We start from the raw sequence: 18,221 nt of genomic DNA on the forward strand, positions 1-18,221 counted from the left end.
GGATTCTGAAGTCATACTCTATGAAAGCATGGATGTTGTTTTCTTTTTGACAAAAAATGGAAAAATGAAGGAAGAAGAGATGGAAGGGAGGGACAGAATGACCATATTTATATGTGGCAAATTAGGAGAATACAAAACTGGCTAAAAGATATTTAGCAAGAGATCTATGTTAAAGTTTGTAACATAATGATTCATGCTCTATATGCATCAGTGTTAAAAAAAAAAAAGCTTTAGCAATAAACTTCTGTTCAAATAATTTGGAGGTAAGAGTTTTAATTTATATCAATTGTCGTGATGATTTGGGGAGAAGAGAGTAATACTGGGGAAGAATATGTAGCAATATTAGGCAGCAAAGAAAAACTATCGTGATCAAAACTTTGAAAATCAAAGTTAAGCCAAAAGTTAAATATTTTTCATCAGTGCAAGGTTAATTAAATTGTAAAATCCAATATAACATGGAAAAATATAACGCGTCATGGAAGGCATAGCAGATACAATTAGTGGAGAGAGCTGACATATGAATCCATTCCTGGAATGAGTCATGGTTCTTCCATTAGTTATGTAGCCTTGGATGAATTATGTATCCACTGACAGAAGTGCTTTGAGAATCACCTAGAATAATTAAAAAGAAAACACTCGAGGGGGGCCTGGGTGGTTCAGTCAGTTAAGTATCTGACTTCGGGTCAGGTCATGATCTCGAGGTTCATGAGTTCGAGCCCCACATCAGGCTCTCTGCTGTCAACACAGAACTTGCTTCTTCCATCCCCCTCTTTTTCTGACCCTCCCTTGCTTGTATTCTTCCTCTCTCTCAAAAATACTAAATAAACATCAAAAAAGAGAAAACACTCTGCAATTCATAAATGTTTAAACAAAAAATGTTTACTAATTATTTTTCTTCTTTTCTAGATAAAACTGCTTTTATTTTTTTCAAATATAAATGTTTCACCATATCAAAAAATAATTAAAATTTAGAAAATGAAATATAAAAATAAATTATACTTTAATATATAAATATGCATTTAATTATTTACACATTTATATAATTTAAAATATAGAAATATATATTATATTTAAATATAATTTATTTAATTTATAAATATAAATTTAAAATATAGCTAGAACTAGATTACTCAAAAAGAATGACAAGTGTTAATTTAAAAAATGCTTTTAATAAATTATTTTGAATATAAACTCCAGAAAATTTTAGAATCCATGTCATAGTTAAATCTAAATAAATGAGAAATTTTAATAATGAGAAGTCATTATATGTGGAAGATCCAAAAGGAATTTTGTAAAATTAAAGCAGCATAATTTTTAGTAACAAATATTTTAACTGATAGATATTAGATAAATGTATATCTTTTATTAGATAATTTAAATACATTTGTCTCAAAAATGCTAATACGTTTTCTGTCTGGGGATGTGGAATAGACCAGCTCAATATTCCCTGGAATTTACTGCATGGCCTGTGGTAATAAATACTGTATAAGGTCAAAAGATTTCTTCTCCATCCCCCTTCCATTTTTTAAGAAGTGAATATTTTGACAGTTTTTCATGTCTTTCAAGTGGTAGAACTTTAGCTAATAAATTTTGAGGTTCTATTTGATACAGACTTCTAGTTACCATAATTTTACGTTTAACACTCATCTATACTTAAAATTTAGATATAAACATAGGCATATTTGTTTATGTTTTCAAAATTGGTTGTTATAAAACTTTCAGCATAATTGTTTTAGCACCCTGACGGTTGGCCCAGGAAACAAGGTTTGAAGAGTATTCACATTCTTCACAGAACCAAGTTTCTATAGATCAAAACATGTGTCTTTTCCTAAGTTCTGTACCTACACTACAGAGCTCCTCTGGTGCATAGAGCATTTTTTAAAAAAAAATATAGAACGTCTACTAAAAGAACATGATCACTCAGAACAAGGTTTTACATAAAAAATTAAGAATTAATATGCATTAAGCATTTGTGTGTGCCAGGAACTGAACACAAGTTATTTCTAATTCTTAAAATTCTATAAAATTGAGAGGAAAAACTGAAGGTGTAAAGAGGTTAACTAATATGCTAAATACACACAGCTTAGAGAAATCAAGATAAACACCAAGGTTACCTCATAACAAAACCTGTGTTCTCTTTCTCATCATTCCCTAAAGGTCTACAAATAGGACAAGTTTCTTCTGAGAGGTAATGGTTCACTCTTCTGAACATGATTTTCCCAACTATTTAATTTTATAGTTGCAGGAGCTTTATATATGGCAAATTATATTTGACGCTTTATATTTTTCCATGTTATATTGGATTTTACAATTTAATTAACCTTGCACTGATGAAAAATATTTAACTTTTGGCTTAACTTTGACTTTCAAAGTTTTGATCACGATCTTTTTGCAGGAGCTTTTCATACCTTAAGTACAGCTGGTGAATCTCTTCTGAAGCACCACCTACTCCATAGATTTAAACAGATCTGGATGAGAATATTTTTTCAGCAAAAATTTTTATGCTCCAAGGACTGTACAAGGAGTTAATCAGTCTAATCTAAGTAAGATGTTGTTCCTAATTTCAAAGAATTCAGGATTTAGTTAGGACGCACAGACACATAAACAATTCAAAGTCAAGATCTTGCCGTAGCAGGAAAAGAGAAGGAAACAATTATGTAATGGGTACTTTCTCTGTCCTAGAGGTTTCCTATTTCTTGTCGTCATTTATGTCACTCAATGGCTCTACAAGGTTAGGATTAGTTCCCTCTTGGTGCTGATCAGAGGTCACCAACCTCGTGATACATGAATATGTAGCAGGAAGAGTTGGAACGTGAATCAAGTATGTGAATTCTAAAATGCAAGCACTTCCAACTCCACCACAGAACTTCCTATGAAATTTATGTTCAAAACAGTCCCAGAGGAGACTTTCAATCTCAGCTCAAGGATGTTGAGAGCTGTGGAGTATCATTTCTACCCTGACAACAAGAAAAAGGCTGGAAATCTGTAACTACTTTACATCAGGGAATTGAGATGGTTTCAGGAGAAACAACTAACCCCAAATCTGGAGAAAAACAGGTGACTGAAGGTAGAAACAGGATTCAGGCATTTGCTCACATAGGGCAGAAGTTTCCAAATGTCATATAATACAGAAAAATGAGTCAGCTTAGTAATTTTTTAACTAATTGCTAAGGGTCAAGTGTGGGCTAGCATGAGCCTATGAAGCCCATAACAGATGCAGACATATGGAGATTGATACCCTCTTGAGGGCTTTTCCTTCCGGAATCTAGTAGGCTCTAACAAGAGCAAGAAAATTCTGAGAAAACTTCTTTCCTGTGGGGATTGTAGGGCAACAGCAGTCACTGCTGACACCTCACACAGACTCATCTTCCCCATTACGCCTCTGGAACCAAAGCCTCAATCTGCGAAACGAATAGTGAAAAACTGTAACCTGATGACAGTGATAGAAATCCACTGCTTCTAGGAGATAGGAAATAAGAAAGGAAAGCAAACAGAAGAAAATGTTATACTTTAAGGATGGGCAAGAATACATGCTAAGTTTAGTGTTACGCTCGAGGAGGAATAGTAAGTAGCACTGGTGAACACCACATTCCTAAAACAGATTCACATTACCAGGCTTAGATTGAGGTTAAGTCAGTACAATCAGATAACATCTATCACTCACCCCCACTATTGTGCTAACAAGCATCAAGCAAAAATAACAGTATAAAGCAACCGGGAAAGCTGCAAGAGACTTATTTCCTCTAGGTTTCATCACAAAAGACCCTAGGTTGGACAGATAGATTGATCTAGAGTCAAATAAAAGTCAGAGATTAAGACAAACCCTCTAGCAAATTAGCACACTCCTTAAATATAGTTATCGCCAGAAAAATGTGAAGCCTCTGGTGCACTCAGGGTACCCATAGAAATAAGAATAGCAAAACCAGTCCAACAGGGTACGTGGCTGGCTCAGTCAGTTAAGCATCGGACTCTTGGTTTCGACTCAGGTCATGGTCTCAGGGTCTTGGGACTGAGCCCTAGGTCAGGCTCCACACTGACAGTGCAGAGCCTGCTTGGGATTGTTTCTCTCCCTGTCTCTGCCCCTCCTCTGCTCTCTCCCTCTCTCTCTCAAAATAAATTAAAAAAAAAAAAAAAAAAAAAAAAGTCCAACACCTGAGTAGATTAACAGAAAACTAAATACTGAAGAACTTGAAAAAGTAAATTTTAAAAATCATCTTAGTATCTAATGTTCTAGGCAACCTGTCCAACTCTCAACAACCAAAATGAGATACCCAAAAATGTTTTCTACACAGTCTCAAGAGAAAAAGCAATCATCAGAACTTGCTTCAAATATTAAAAGATGTTGTAGGGGCACCTGGGTGGCTCATTTCATTAAGCATCTGACTTTGACTCAGGTCATGATCTCACAGTTCATGAGTTGGAGCCCCATGTCTGGCTTTGTGCTGACAGCTCAGAACCTGAAGCCTGCTTCAGACTCTGTGTCTTCTTCTCTCTGCCCCTCCCCTACTCACGCTTTGTCTGTCTGTCTGTCTCTCTCTCTCTCTCAAAGATAAATAAACAGTACATTTTTTAAATAAAAGATGTTGTAACTATCAAACAGGAAATTTCATGTAACTATGTTTGACATGTTAAAGGTTCTAACGAAAAAATATTAGACAACATGAATGATCAAATAGGTAGTTTCAACACAGAGAGAAAAAGTCTAAGAATCAAATGGAGATACTAAGAGATAAAACACAGTAGCAGAGATAAAAATCAGTAGATGACACCATCAATGAAATAATCAGTGTACTTGAAGACAAGTCAGTAGAACATTACTCAAACTGAAATGCAAAGAGTAAAGAAAAATAAAAACATTACAAAGCATCTAAAGGCAGTGAGATAAATATTAAAAAGAACATTTGTGTCACTTAACAAAGAGAAAGTAGGGTAGAAGAGAGATTTGAAGAAGAATGTAACTTTTCAAAATTTTTAATAGACTCTAAACCACAGATCCTAAAGTACACCAAGTAATACAAAACACACAGCCCCAAACACACACAAACAAAAAACATCTATGTATATTATATTCAAACTACTGAAAAACACCAAGAGAAACTCTTCAAAACCATAAGAAGAAAATGGACACATTCCCTGTAGAGAATAAAAGGTAAAAAATGTCAGCAGACTTCTCATCAAAAACTATGCAAGCAAGTACAAAATAGTGTGAACCTACAGAATTCTAAAAGAAAAATCCTATTCTCCCAGTACTCTGAACCTAGAATAAATACTTGTCAACTGTGAAGGAGAATGCCAACTCAAGGTAAAACCAACTGTATAAAAGGACGACTATCTATGGCGTAGCTTTACCCACTCTCTCAAAATATCAAGAATGAATCTATAAAGCAACTAGATTTAACTATCAATTTAAAGAAAATAAAGAAAACAGAGCAATATGTTAAATACTACAATAGTACTGAAATCAACAAAACACAGAATGTGAGAAATTGACAGAGTAAACAATTTGGTTTCTTCCACAAATACATTGCAACTACAGAAATGAAGAAGGAAATGAAAGCTATAATTAAAAGAGACAAGAGAGTGGTGATGGTTTCATAAATACAGACATGTGTAAAAATTGACCCAACTGTATACTCTAAATATGTGTAGATTAGCGTACCTCTATTATAACTTAATAAATGCAGAAGAAAAAAAAATACTGAAATATAGAACAAAGACTCTCAGACAAAAACGATAAAATCATTGCCAGTTTATCTAATCTATGAGAGATCTTCAAGAAGAAATATGATACAGGTCAGAAACTCAGATCTATAGAAAGAAATGAAAAGTATTAAAGATAGAAAAAAACATAAAATATTTTATTTTAATCCCCCAAATACTCATTTAAATCATAAAATAGTAACAATGCATTGTTTTCAATACATACCCAAAAATTAAATGAGTGACAACAATGGTAACAGGGATAGATGGAAAAAATTGGGAAAATATAGTTTAAAAGTTCTTATACTACACGTAAAGCTATAAAACATTTCTGAAGGTATACAGAGATTATTTTGAGATGTATAATCCTAAACTTAACAAAGACACTAAAACATGAGAAAATTAAAAAAAAAACTTAACAGGGAAATAAAACTGAATTATAAAATATACTGTATTAGACTAGAAGGCAAAAAAAGAATATTTTAAGAAAGAAAGAACAAATGAAATAGGAAACAGCTAGAGAAGTCTTTAAATTGGCATAGCATATATGGCTGAATTTTATGTGTTAAGTGTGCATATGCCATGACTCCACTAATCATATGTTTTGAATTTGGCATTTATAACTATAACTAGAATGCCAGAAGCTACTTTCCAATTTAGATTTAAAAACTGCCACACCACCAAATGAATCATATAGAATAATACAGCTAACATATGAGTATTGATAAATGTTTATAATTCCGTTAGAAGAAAAAACATGAAATAAAAACAAGATTGACTACATGTTGACGTCCTAAAGACACAGATCTCTAGCAGTGATAAGACCCTAATACCTTCACTTTGCTTTTGAATAACACATATGTTTTCCCCAGCAGTTTCATAAGTATCATCCGTACATTTATTTGTCTTCTCTGCCCATCTGTGAAGTAGCCTAAGATCAAACCTAGGAAACAAGTAACACCAAAGAATGACTAAAATAATCTAAAAATAGACATGAGGATGCACCAGTTGTTCAGTAAAAAAAGTTTTCTAAATAAACTCATAAAAGCTTATTGTGCAAAGCAGCTTAGATTGAACAAGACACATTCAATTCAGGTTTGATGGACAAGTACCTAATAGAAGATAAAAACCACTGAAGTGTTCAAAGAACACACGCACAGAGAAAATAGCTGGGGAAACTATATTTTATTCCAACCATATCAATAATCACTTTGAATGAGCCAAATTACTCAGAACTCTGGAAAACAGTCAAGGGTTTACAGCAACTGGGCAAATGGGGATTGAAAAAATGCACCTTAAAAATGGGAGGAAACATTTAGTGGCATTTTTAACTTCCTTTGCCCCCAACTCTTTATGGCTTGGCAGCAGTCTCGAAGGTAGCAGTCTGTGTTCTCTCCTGATGGTGTGACCCTGGTAACTGATTCCAGAGGAAGAATAACTGACCATATTTGTAGATCATTGTTCTCGTCTGCTCTAAATTACCTGGGAGCTACCTGTAGGACTGACAGAAGATACTTGTCCCTATTCCACCGAACTCAGAACTCACCCAGGGTAGAAAAGCAGCAGGAATTGTTCAAATCATTGTAAGGCAAACAGAATGTCCATAGTTAACCTGAGGCAAAAGATTATACTCTCCACATACAAGAAATAGCCTTAAGCCTGGGTAGAAAAGTTTATGAGAAAGTGTCTCCTGGGCATTCGGACATTCAAAGTGCCCGTGTATACCTGAGAATTTAAAGAGCCATGTATGTGGCCAAGGAAGAATGTGGGCAGAAAAGACCTGAGAAAAATTTAAGTTTTCACTTTTGTCTGATCAGTCTTCTCAGTGCATGCAAGAAGTGAAGCCTAAGGAATCGAAAAGGATAGAAATCATACAAAATTTGTTCTCAGACTATAACAAATTTGAACTAGAAATCAATAATAGATAAGTATAAAATACTAAAATATCAACAATCCCTAAGTAACTTATGGGTTAAAGGCGAGGGGTGTCTACATTTAAAACAGCAAGTATGAAAGAGTAGACGTCACTGCCTATCATACGGCCATTTAAAAACGGCAAAGAAATACTGTGAACAAATGTATCCCCATAAATTGAACACTTTAAATGGAATTGGCCAGGAAACTCACCTAGGATGTTCTGAATAGTCCTACCTATCAAAATGATTTAAGAACACAGAGAAAGGTGATTGCTGGATGCCTATAGATTTTGTACGACAATGAATTGGTAATGTCAAGACACTGAATTTTATTGTGCATCTACTGTGAAAACACTAAAGACTAATCAAGGGAGAGACATGTCAAATACACAACTTTGAAATACACCATATCCCAATTCTGTTTCTTATTACTTCTCACCAAAAACAATGGATGACTTCTTTTTCTGTTTGTTTACATATACATTATGGAAGACATTCCAATGGATATTCTATGATTTCATGGTTGCTTATTCTAAACTATAGATTACATTGTGATTGTACACTTCTAAATGTCTTAGCTTTAATCTTGCCTCTCTCTCCATATAGATAGATAGATAGATAGATAGATAGATAAATAGATAGATATTCCTCTAACCAGTGTGTTTATGTTGAGATATCCAATTGAAAAGCAATAACCTGGGGTGCCTGGGTGGCTCAGTCAGTTAAGCGTCCGACTTCGGCTCAGGTCATGATCTCACAGTTTGTGAGTTCAAGCCCCACATCAGACTCTGTGCTGACAGCTCAGAGCCTGGAGTCTGCTTCGGATTCTGTGTCTCATTCTCTCTCTGCCCCTCCCCCACTTGTGCGTCTCTCTCTGTCTCTTAAAAATAAATAAAAATGTAAAAAAAAAAATTAAAAAGAAAAGCAGTAACCAAAACAATATTATTTTCCCCTTTAAAATCCCTCTCAAATTCATCCTATATACTTCTTCTGATTTATTTCTTTAAAAATAATAATCATTTCATGACCTCTACCTTGCCAATAAATTAAACATAAACATCTCAATCTGGCTTTTCAATCTGTCTACATTGTGATTATAAGCTACAATTCAAAATTTTTATCCTGTTATTTCTTTTAATGCACCCGCACTACAACCAAACAGGACAGCTTACAGCTCCATAAAAAAGTTCTATGCATTCCATTCTTACACACTTCAATGTGTACACCCACCAAATATCTATTCAGATTAAGCTATGCATTAGGCACTATTCCTATACTGCACCACTGGGGAAAAAATGATGAATAAAATGTATTTTCTCCTCCCTAAAGATGTAATCTAGTAAAGAGATATTAAATGTACCTGCCAGAAAGTGAATCTAACCAGCTTAAGCCAAAAATGGATTTATTGGCAGGATATCAGATTGAACTGAGGCTTAGGAAACAGGCATGATCCAGACAAGCTCTGAAAGGCGAGGCAGCAGGAACCACAGCAAAGATTTGCCTGCTCTGCCTGTGGCTGCTGGCTGAGATCAAAGTGACCTCTAACTAGCTACATGTTTTTCTAACACTCATTTAAGTTTCAAAATCCCAGGAGAGAGAATCTGATTGGCCAATACACGTTCTGGATTGCAATCTGAGAATCCTACATCATTATTTGAAAAGCCTTTCTTAAGCAAGGTGCTGTACAGTGTATGATTTATCTTTTGAAATTATACATACATTGTAATCATGTCTCACCCAATTTGCAACATTAAAACTGTAAATAGAGCACAATTATAACTTTGGAAAATAATATGCCTAAAAATGGAAGGTAATGTACCAAAATAATAAGTATGTTTGTACAGAGGTGAGGGAGAGTAGTGGTAACCTTTCTCTATTCTATTTCACTATATTTCTATTTTTATAAAATATCATTCACTGGAAAAAATAGTTTTGTGTAAATATACACAGCCCGATTGGGAGGTTAGGGATTCCAATAGTAGGGGGAAGAAATTTGCAAGTGCTAGATCACATTTCTAGTTGAAAGTTGACACTAGTTAATATTGCAAATAGATTTCAAGAATCATAAATGACTTTAATTTTTTTTATCTTCATTTATTTTTGAGAGAGACAGAGTGCAAGTGGGGGGATGAACAGAGGCAGAGGGAGATACAGAATCCAAAGCAGGCCCCAGGCTCTGAGCTGTCAGTACAGAGCTCGATGCGGGGCTCAAACTCACAAACCATGAGCTCATGACCTGAGCCCAAGTCAGACACTTAACCAACTGAGCCACACAGGCACCCCTCATGACTTTAATAATATCCATTTAATAAGTTGTCACTTTCATTAATACTCATTCAGTAATTCCATTATTTTATAGAATTTGATTAACCAGTGATTCGATTTCTTACAGCAGTAAAGTTTCAATCATTTATTGTTTGATCATTTATTTTAAATAAACTTTAAGGTATGATTTGCATACAACAATATTCAGCACTTTTAAGCATATAGTTCAAGGAATTATAATAGTAGTATATTTGTGTATATATTTCCATTCTCCCGAAATTTCTTGTGTCTCATTGTGGTCAATCCCCAGGAACCAACTTTCATTATCTTTGTCCTTACATTTTAGTTTTGTCTGTTCTAAAATTTAACGTGGAATCATATTGTGCCATTTAACTTAAATAAAATAATGCAATGTATACAATTTTGTATTTGGCTTCTTTAGCTCAGAATACTTTTGACATTCACCTTTTTGTATCAGTAATATTCTGTTGTTATTATTGCTAGTAATATTCCACTTTACTGATATACCTAAATATGTTTATCAATTTGCTTCAATGAAAATTTGAGTTGGAACATATGTGAATATACTGTAAGTACCAACTTGGTTCTTATTTTTCCTAATTATTTTGGCTATTCTAGTTGTATTACATTTTCATATAACTTTCATCCAGCTTGTACAAAACTTTCTTCAACCAAAAAATTCACAATACAACTCTCCATTATTAGTTCCTCTTTAATTTCTTTCTGTAATGTTTTGTAATTTTCATTGTATATATCCTTCACCTATGTTGCCAAAAGTATTGTTATACTTTCAGAATTTTCATGTTATATCCACTGGTACTTCTTTTTTATTTCATTATCTAATTGTGTATTTCTAGTACATGAATATATAAATAATTTCTCAGTGTAGTTTCAGTATCCTTTGACCTTTTGTAAACCCACTTATTAGTTCTAGATTTGTCTGCAGATTTCTTGGGGTTGTACACACACAATCATATTTTCTGTGAATGAAGTAAATTTTATTTTTTTTCTCTTTTGTACTGGCTAGGATCTCCAATACAATGTTATATAGAAGTGGTGAGAATGGATTTCCAGAAGACCCCTATATGTCCCCCAATCTTAGGGTTCTACACACTTCACCCTCCCTATTGAGGATAGTGGTAGACATCTCTAGGCCACTGATATTCTAACTATGCAACCACTAACTCATTTTGATTCTCATTCCAATATATTTCTTAAGTGAATAATACATACAACGTGCCAGGAAGCGTATTGATTTCTTTTGATAAATATATCACATTAAGCCCAGTGACTCTGATGGGGGCAACTACTTGCTAAGTTTACATAGTCCAGTGTCATTAGCCAGAATTCATCTGATTTTTGGAGGGGTTAAAAGGTGAATTGAGAATGAATAAGATCTTCTTCTTTCAGTCTATGAGAACAGCATTATTATCTGTCATTCTACTCACAGTTTTATATTGCTTCCAATTTATTTTCTCAGGAAAGGGTGGTTTCAAGGCCTTCCATTGAAATACTACCTTGGGTCTATTCTAACCAAAGAATCAGTGTAAAAGTTCTTCCAATTGCCAGGAATGTTCAACATAAATATATACTTCAAAGTCAAGAAAATAACCAGAGATTAGGTCTATAGATTCTTTAGACTTGGACTAGAACTCCATACAGCACCAGGCTTCCATAACGTCCAAGCTTAAACAAGGGATGTAATTGTATTAGGTCTCACTGATATCATTGTAGGCTCAGATCCTACATTTAGCAATTGGAAGGAATTGCCCTTTCCTTAAGGTACAGTTACTTGTTTAAATAGCTACAGGCCTTTTACAAAAGAAATGAGGAAATATGTACTTCATATACATGTGGTGACTTTGCAGGCTCCTTACTCAGGAATATCTAGAGTTCCCTTTTATCAATGGGCTCTGGATCCTAAGTGGTTCAAATCTGAAAATAGGGCAAGGGAACACAATTCCCCATAAAGAGAACTAATATCGACCTATTTTGGTGAAATAAGTCAAACAATAGCTTACCTTTTTGCCAATTTCTCTCCTCTCTGAGGCCACCATGGTCTAACAGTCATAGCCATAATTTCTTTGAGTAAATATAACCTACCACTCTATTTTATTCCCATTATTACCATTCTGTTCATCTTGCCTAGAAGTGCCATCACCTGTCTTCTGCTAGAAAGGGATTCTATCAGACCAAGCTCCATGGAAGCATCACTCACTATCCATTCTGAGCTACAAAAAATAGCCAACATTAACCTTCTTAAATACATTATGGACCCTCTTTGTGGTGAATTGTATCACTTGAATGCTCTCTGGGCCTTCCAAAGGATACAGTCTTAATACTTTGCTAAAGGGAGTGTGGCCTTCCCATATCACTGACTGCAAAATGCTATCACATGCAATCTGTAAGCACCCCTCCTTTAAGTATCAATAAAACCAGCTCCAAGTATTCACACAGATCATTACATTTTATGCTGTGGGGGTGTGGCTCCAGGTAAACACAACCTTACTTCTCCAATGCTATCTAGTGATATTCTCAATATCCACTCCTATATATATTTCTGAATTTTTGTGACTGTATATTTATCTATAAGCCTGTTCTGAAGCTAATCTAACGAGATAGCTTACTCATAGCAGAGACTATATGCACCTTCTTAGAATGAGAGTTGAGTATATTTATAGATTTGAGCCAAATATTAAGGATGTGGATGACTTTAAGGGGGAAAAATATATTGCAAGGTACTCACCCCAGGTGATTTCTTCACATTGTCCTCTGTCAAGGCTAACATTGCCTTCCAGCAACAGTAATGACGATGCTTTCAAAGTCCAAAGATATCAGGAAATCTGGGGGTGCAACATTCTCAGGTCAATCTTTCCCAGCAGTCCATCCAATTTTTCAGGATCTCATATATTCACTCCCACAGCCCTGATATCAGGAAACCTCCAGAAGCTGAATATTCTGTATCTTTTGCATTTGTTCAACACTTAGAATCAAATCCTGAACCTGTTTTGTCAATGCAATCTGTCCTCCAGTTTCAGGTAATAAACACTGTAAGAAGGGTAGGAAGCCCTTCTTGAATCCCAAACATGTCCTGAACTGATAGTTGGCTGAGACTGCCACTTTCTTACTTCAGGGCCTCTGAAATGGTCGAAAGAGGGTAAGCTACCTTCACAAGCCTTATAAATACCTTGCCCTCATAGCTTTCAAGTGCTAGAGCTATCACATAAACCTGTTTTACCAAATGTGGTAGTAAAGCAAACCCAGAGTTTCCAGCAACTCATTTATTGCCAGCAATGAGGTCTTTTTTGCCCTCTGACATACAAAGAGACCAATTTCAGAATCCCATATTGAGGGGCTACCATCTATTGTTACTTCCAATACCAACTGATTTGGTTTAGGTTTCTTCTGGGAAGCAGATCTTGGAACAAGCTACTTGGAAACATGTAGGTTTTGGGAGAGAGTGGAGAAACAAAATTGGGAGAGAAAATGAGATGGGGAAAAAAAAAAAAAAAGAAAGGCCAGTAATTGGCACTAATGGGCTGGTTAATGTTGTGAGCAGTGAGGGCTCAACCCTCTCTCAGGGAATCATTTGAGAAACTACTTCAAATACCCCTTACAATCATCCTCCCAGAGAACATGGGAGAATGAAATATCTATCCATTTATACCATTGGTTGAGACTCACTTGAAGGGCATTAAATTCCCCTTACTTCCTAATTCCTTTAATTGTAATTGAATGGCATTCCACAGCAGAAAGACATCAGAGCACTTGATCTAGAAAATGGGCAAAGGTGTGTGACTACCTATACCAGCTGTGGGTACTAAAATCAGACAGGCTAAGAGCACGTGGCATGGAGCCTCATATGTAACTATTATAACGCAGTACCTGTGTTTCTGTGCAATGCCTGGCATTTAGTACGATTTCAATAATTATTTTTAAATTCATTAAGTGATGAATAAATTAATATAGTTAAATTCTAATGAAACCATGAGCTTAAAATATTTATCTAGCATAAACTACTAAATTCTTTGGGAGAAGTCCTTTACCTATTACTCCCATAAGTGGATAAAAAGATTTTCTCCTTCAATCATTGTTTTAGCTGTAAACTCTTAGCAGACAAGAGCTATCTCCATCACATCATCAATAAACACTTCTCATTTCTGTGTTGCACTTTCTTATCCATTGGGTACGCTTTGTGTCCTTTATTATAGTCCTGTGTTTGTAAGGAGAGTGACTGAATCCTGGTGTGCATTAATGTGAAATGTTCACGGTATTTTTATCCTTTTGAGGTATGTGTCTGTGATAGATATTTTGACATTGATGTTCTAATATAGTTCATTCATGTCAGATTTCTTTTAATCCCAACTACCTTGGCTGGCAAATCATTTGAGGAAGGTGGGTGAAGGTGGGGGAATCATCTCTATGCTTGCTCGTGCTATAATTATTTCAGAGGCTGAGGAAATCTAACAATGTGCTGCACTTTAAGCACTTTGTGATAGTCATCATCTTTGATCAATGTTTTAAAGCTTCACTGCTGATAGAAAGGATGAAAAGCAATTATACAACATTACCGTTGAGCTGTTATTCAAGGTCCATCTTGTTTTTCATTTTCCCCCTGTGCTCTTAAGAGGAATATGTTGTATAACACTATGACACAAACCATCATATTTTATTTTGAGTGGCTACAAACTTCCTTTCTTCCAAGTAAAGCCATCGATAAAGCATCTGAGTTTTGGGTTGAACTGTATATTCTAAATAGATTATGTTTATACTCAATGCAAGACTTTATTTGTTTATTTATTTATTTTTCATGTACATGATTGCTATTCCATTTAGGTCTAATTCTAAAATATAATCAACAAGTCCTGAAGCTGTTTTTCTTACATAACCATTCATCAGTTGAAATAGAGAAGTGCATAAATTCTCATTACACTAGAGTGATGATTCATAGGATATGTTAACTGTTCATGTATTTTAAATTAAATACAAGAAAAAAGGGATTAAACACCAAATATTACATATGGAACACATATCTGACTATTAGAACCTAGTGGGATATTTTGAATAAGGAAATCATTCAAATATTTAATTTTCAAAACAAATTTAAACACAAAGTTTTTAACTTTAATACTATCCATAGGTTAAAAATTAATTTAGTAGTGATTAAAGCAATTTTTGCTATTAGGAATGTATACATAGTAAGCCATAAATGCAGTATGCTGAGTAATTAAAAAATATGGGCTAATTAGCTTATTGACAAATTTATTAACTATTACTTTAAAAGGAGTAATATTATAAGATATTTACATTTTAATGTTAAAAAGAACATAAAATTTACTTATGGTTGATAAAGTGCTTTAGGAAAAACAAGGTCTATGCTTTGAACTCTAGTGTAGATAGAAAATTGTCACACCATTCTGAGTTTTTTGAGTTTAGAAACATGTCATTGGTATTTGTACTTATTTTTATTTAGTTATTGGGCTTTAGCCTTCCTAATTTCTCCCCCCACCAAAAATGGAAGGGACAGATTTTCTAAGCTCCTTAAGAGCAATTAACATATAGTTAACAGGGTGAATGTGGAGGTCCTGGCAGAAGTTGAGAAAGCTACCCTTCCCACACAAGGTGCCCAAGGTCTCTTCCATCTGACTATTCCTAAGTTTCAGTGGTTGTTCCCCACCACCCTTACCCACAGTTTTGCATTCCACAGCTTCTGTTACTTGGGTTTACTGAGGAGGTCCCCAAACCGTGGTCCTCCTCCTGAGGAATCATCAGATGGTCCTGCATCACTCACCTCATGTCATCCTGTCAGTCAGGCATTTTATGCTGTCACTCACAAGAGGAACTATTTGGAGTTAAGATGGAGGAGAAGTAGGGGGACTGGGGTTTCCCTGGGATTTCCCTCCTCCCTCAAACACAGCTGTATTTAGGTCAGAACACTTCGAACACCCAGGAACTCTATCTGTAGAGTGACAGAAAAATCTCCACAGGTAGAAGGAGACAGCTTGGTGGGACAGAGGACAAGAGAAAAAAACCTCTCCAGACCACAGACTGGGGAACAAGAAACATGGAGAGTACCAGTCTCTATTTAGCAAACAGCCTTAGGAGCTAAAGATTGGAGCTTTCAAAAGTGCACAAGTTTCTCCAGACCAAAGCCACCAGCACATGCATGCACCTGGTGGGGAGGGAGGCCAGCCCTGGGCACCATAGTGATCTCAGGGGTGCCCTGGGAGAGAGCAATCCCCTCCCTTGAGTACTGTGGGAAGAGGGAATACTGCCCCGCCCCCTGCCCCCCCCCCCCAGGACAAAAGACCCTGCAGGCACTGCCTTTTCAGCAGGGCAGGGTGGTGCTACCCCAGAACCGGTCCTTGTGGTGATAGATCCTTTAAGACATTAGGTTTTGAATCTTAGTTGAGCAAGTAGAAGGTGTAGGAGACCATGGAGCAAGGCATTACCCAAGCCCGTGCTACTCTGTGAGGGCTTCCAGAACATCAGTGTTTGAGACACCTGGGGGAGGGGAGGAGAGATTGGGGTGTCACCATTTTTCTCCCCCAAACCAACATAGTGGGGCTTCAGGGAACAGGACAGTAGTCCCTCATGGAGGCAGGACCACTTACACTAAACCTCGCCCCCCTGTGCCAGGTGACTGCCTATCTATTGGAGCGCTACAGACACTGAGTGAACCAGATGGCCTCTCCTCCAGACCAGCACAGCCACCAGTCCCAGGCACCAACAAACAACTATCCTGTGGTTTTCTATGTTAGTCTGTTGCTCTTTTTTTTCTCTCTCTCTTCTCTCTTTTCTCTTTCCTTTCCTTCTCTTCTCTTTTCTTTTTCTTTGTACCCTTTTCTTTTTTCTCTTTTCTTTTATTGCTTTGGAATCAGGCTCATAGTTTCTGATTTGATTTTTGGTCAATTCTTATTATATATATTTTTTCTTTTTTTCTTTCATTCTCTGCTCTGTTTGTCTCTGTAATCAGACATTTTTTTCTGTATTTTTTTTACACTTTTTCTAATCTCCTTCTCTTTTATTTTCCTTTCTCTCTCTCTGGATGAAGACTTATAGTTGCTTTGAGTCTCTGCTTGCTATTTTTCACCCCTTTCACTTTTCGCTTTTTATAGGAGCAGGCTTCCCCCGGTGTTTCCTTCCCCCCCCCCAGGGTTACTTCAATGAACAAATCAAAGCACACCTGGTTGAAGGTTCAAACACTCCACCAAGATGAGCAAGGAGGAGCTTTGTAGAAGACTGACCAGTGGGATAGAGCAGCCAAATATGCAGTATCAGAGTGCATACAATACACTCCAAAAACTCTTCCTGAAGTTCCAGGCCCTAGACAGTGGATGTGCCCTTTTTCATATACTAGTTCTCACAGGTGCAGGACACCTAACAAGATATTAATATATGTAAAAGGCAGAAACCTAGCCAAAATGATGAAAAGGAAGAATTCTCCTCAAAAGAAATTCCAGGAAGAAATGACAGCCAGAGACTTGCTCAAAAACATATATAAACAATAGATCTGAATGAGAATTTAGAATAGAGTCATAAGACTAATAGCTGGGCTTGAATAAAGCATAGAAGACAGCAGAGAATCTATTGCTGCAGGTAAGAAATAGTCATAATTAAGAAATGCTATAAATGAGATGCCAAATAAATTAGATGCAGTGACAGTGAAGATGGAAGAAACAGAGGAGAGAATAGGTGAAACAGAAGGTAAAATTATGAAAAATTATGAAGCTGAAAAAAGAGGGAAAGAAACTGCTAGGCCATGAGAGGAGAAATAGAGACCTAAGTGATTCAATGAAACAAAATAATATCTGTATCATAGGAGTTTCAGAGGAAGAAAAGACAGAGAAAGGAGCAGATGGTTTATGTGAACAAATTATAGCTGAGAACTGCCCTAATCTGGGGAAGGAAACAGGCATCCAATTCCAAGAGGCACAGAGAACACCCTTCATAACCAACAAAAACAGGTCAACACATCATAGCGAAACTGGAAAAATACAAAGAGGAACAGGTAATTCTGAAAGGAGTAAGGAATGAACAGGTCTTAACCTACAAAAGTAGACACATAAGGGTAGTAGTGGGCATGCTTACTGAAACTTAGCAGGCCAGAATGGAGTGGCAGGAAATATTCAATGTGCTGAATAGGAAAACTATGCAGGCAAGAATCCTTTATCCAGAAGGCTGTAATTCAGAATATAAGGAGGGATAAAGGCTTTCCCAGACAAACAAAACCTAAAGGAGTTCATGACCACTAAACCAGCCCTGCAGGAGATCCTAAGGGGGACTCTGTGAGTGGAATGCAGCAAAAATTACAAAGAA

At 35.9% G+C, this 18,221-nt stretch overlaps 1 long non-coding RNA gene across 1 annotated transcript in view; it reads right to left on the minus strand.

Moving 5' to 3' along the window:
* Positions 1–18,221, minus strand: part of LOC128312805 (uncharacterized) — a 349,157-nt gene that overhangs the window by 193,019 nt on the left and 137,917 nt on the right. Inside the window, exon 2 of the long non-coding RNA XR_008292563.1 lies at positions 12,649–12,745. This is a non-coding gene — a long non-coding RNA (uncharacterized LOC128312805). The remainder of the gene's footprint in view (positions 1–12,648; positions 12,746–18,221) is intronic.

The sequence above is a fragment of the Acinonyx jubatus genome, chromosome F2 (assembly GCF_027475565.1).
Source record: "Acinonyx jubatus isolate Ajub_Pintada_27869175 chromosome F2, VMU_Ajub_asm_v1.0, whole genome shotgun sequence".
NCBI classification, from domain to species: Eukaryota; Metazoa; Chordata; class Mammalia; order Carnivora; family Felidae; genus Acinonyx; species Acinonyx jubatus.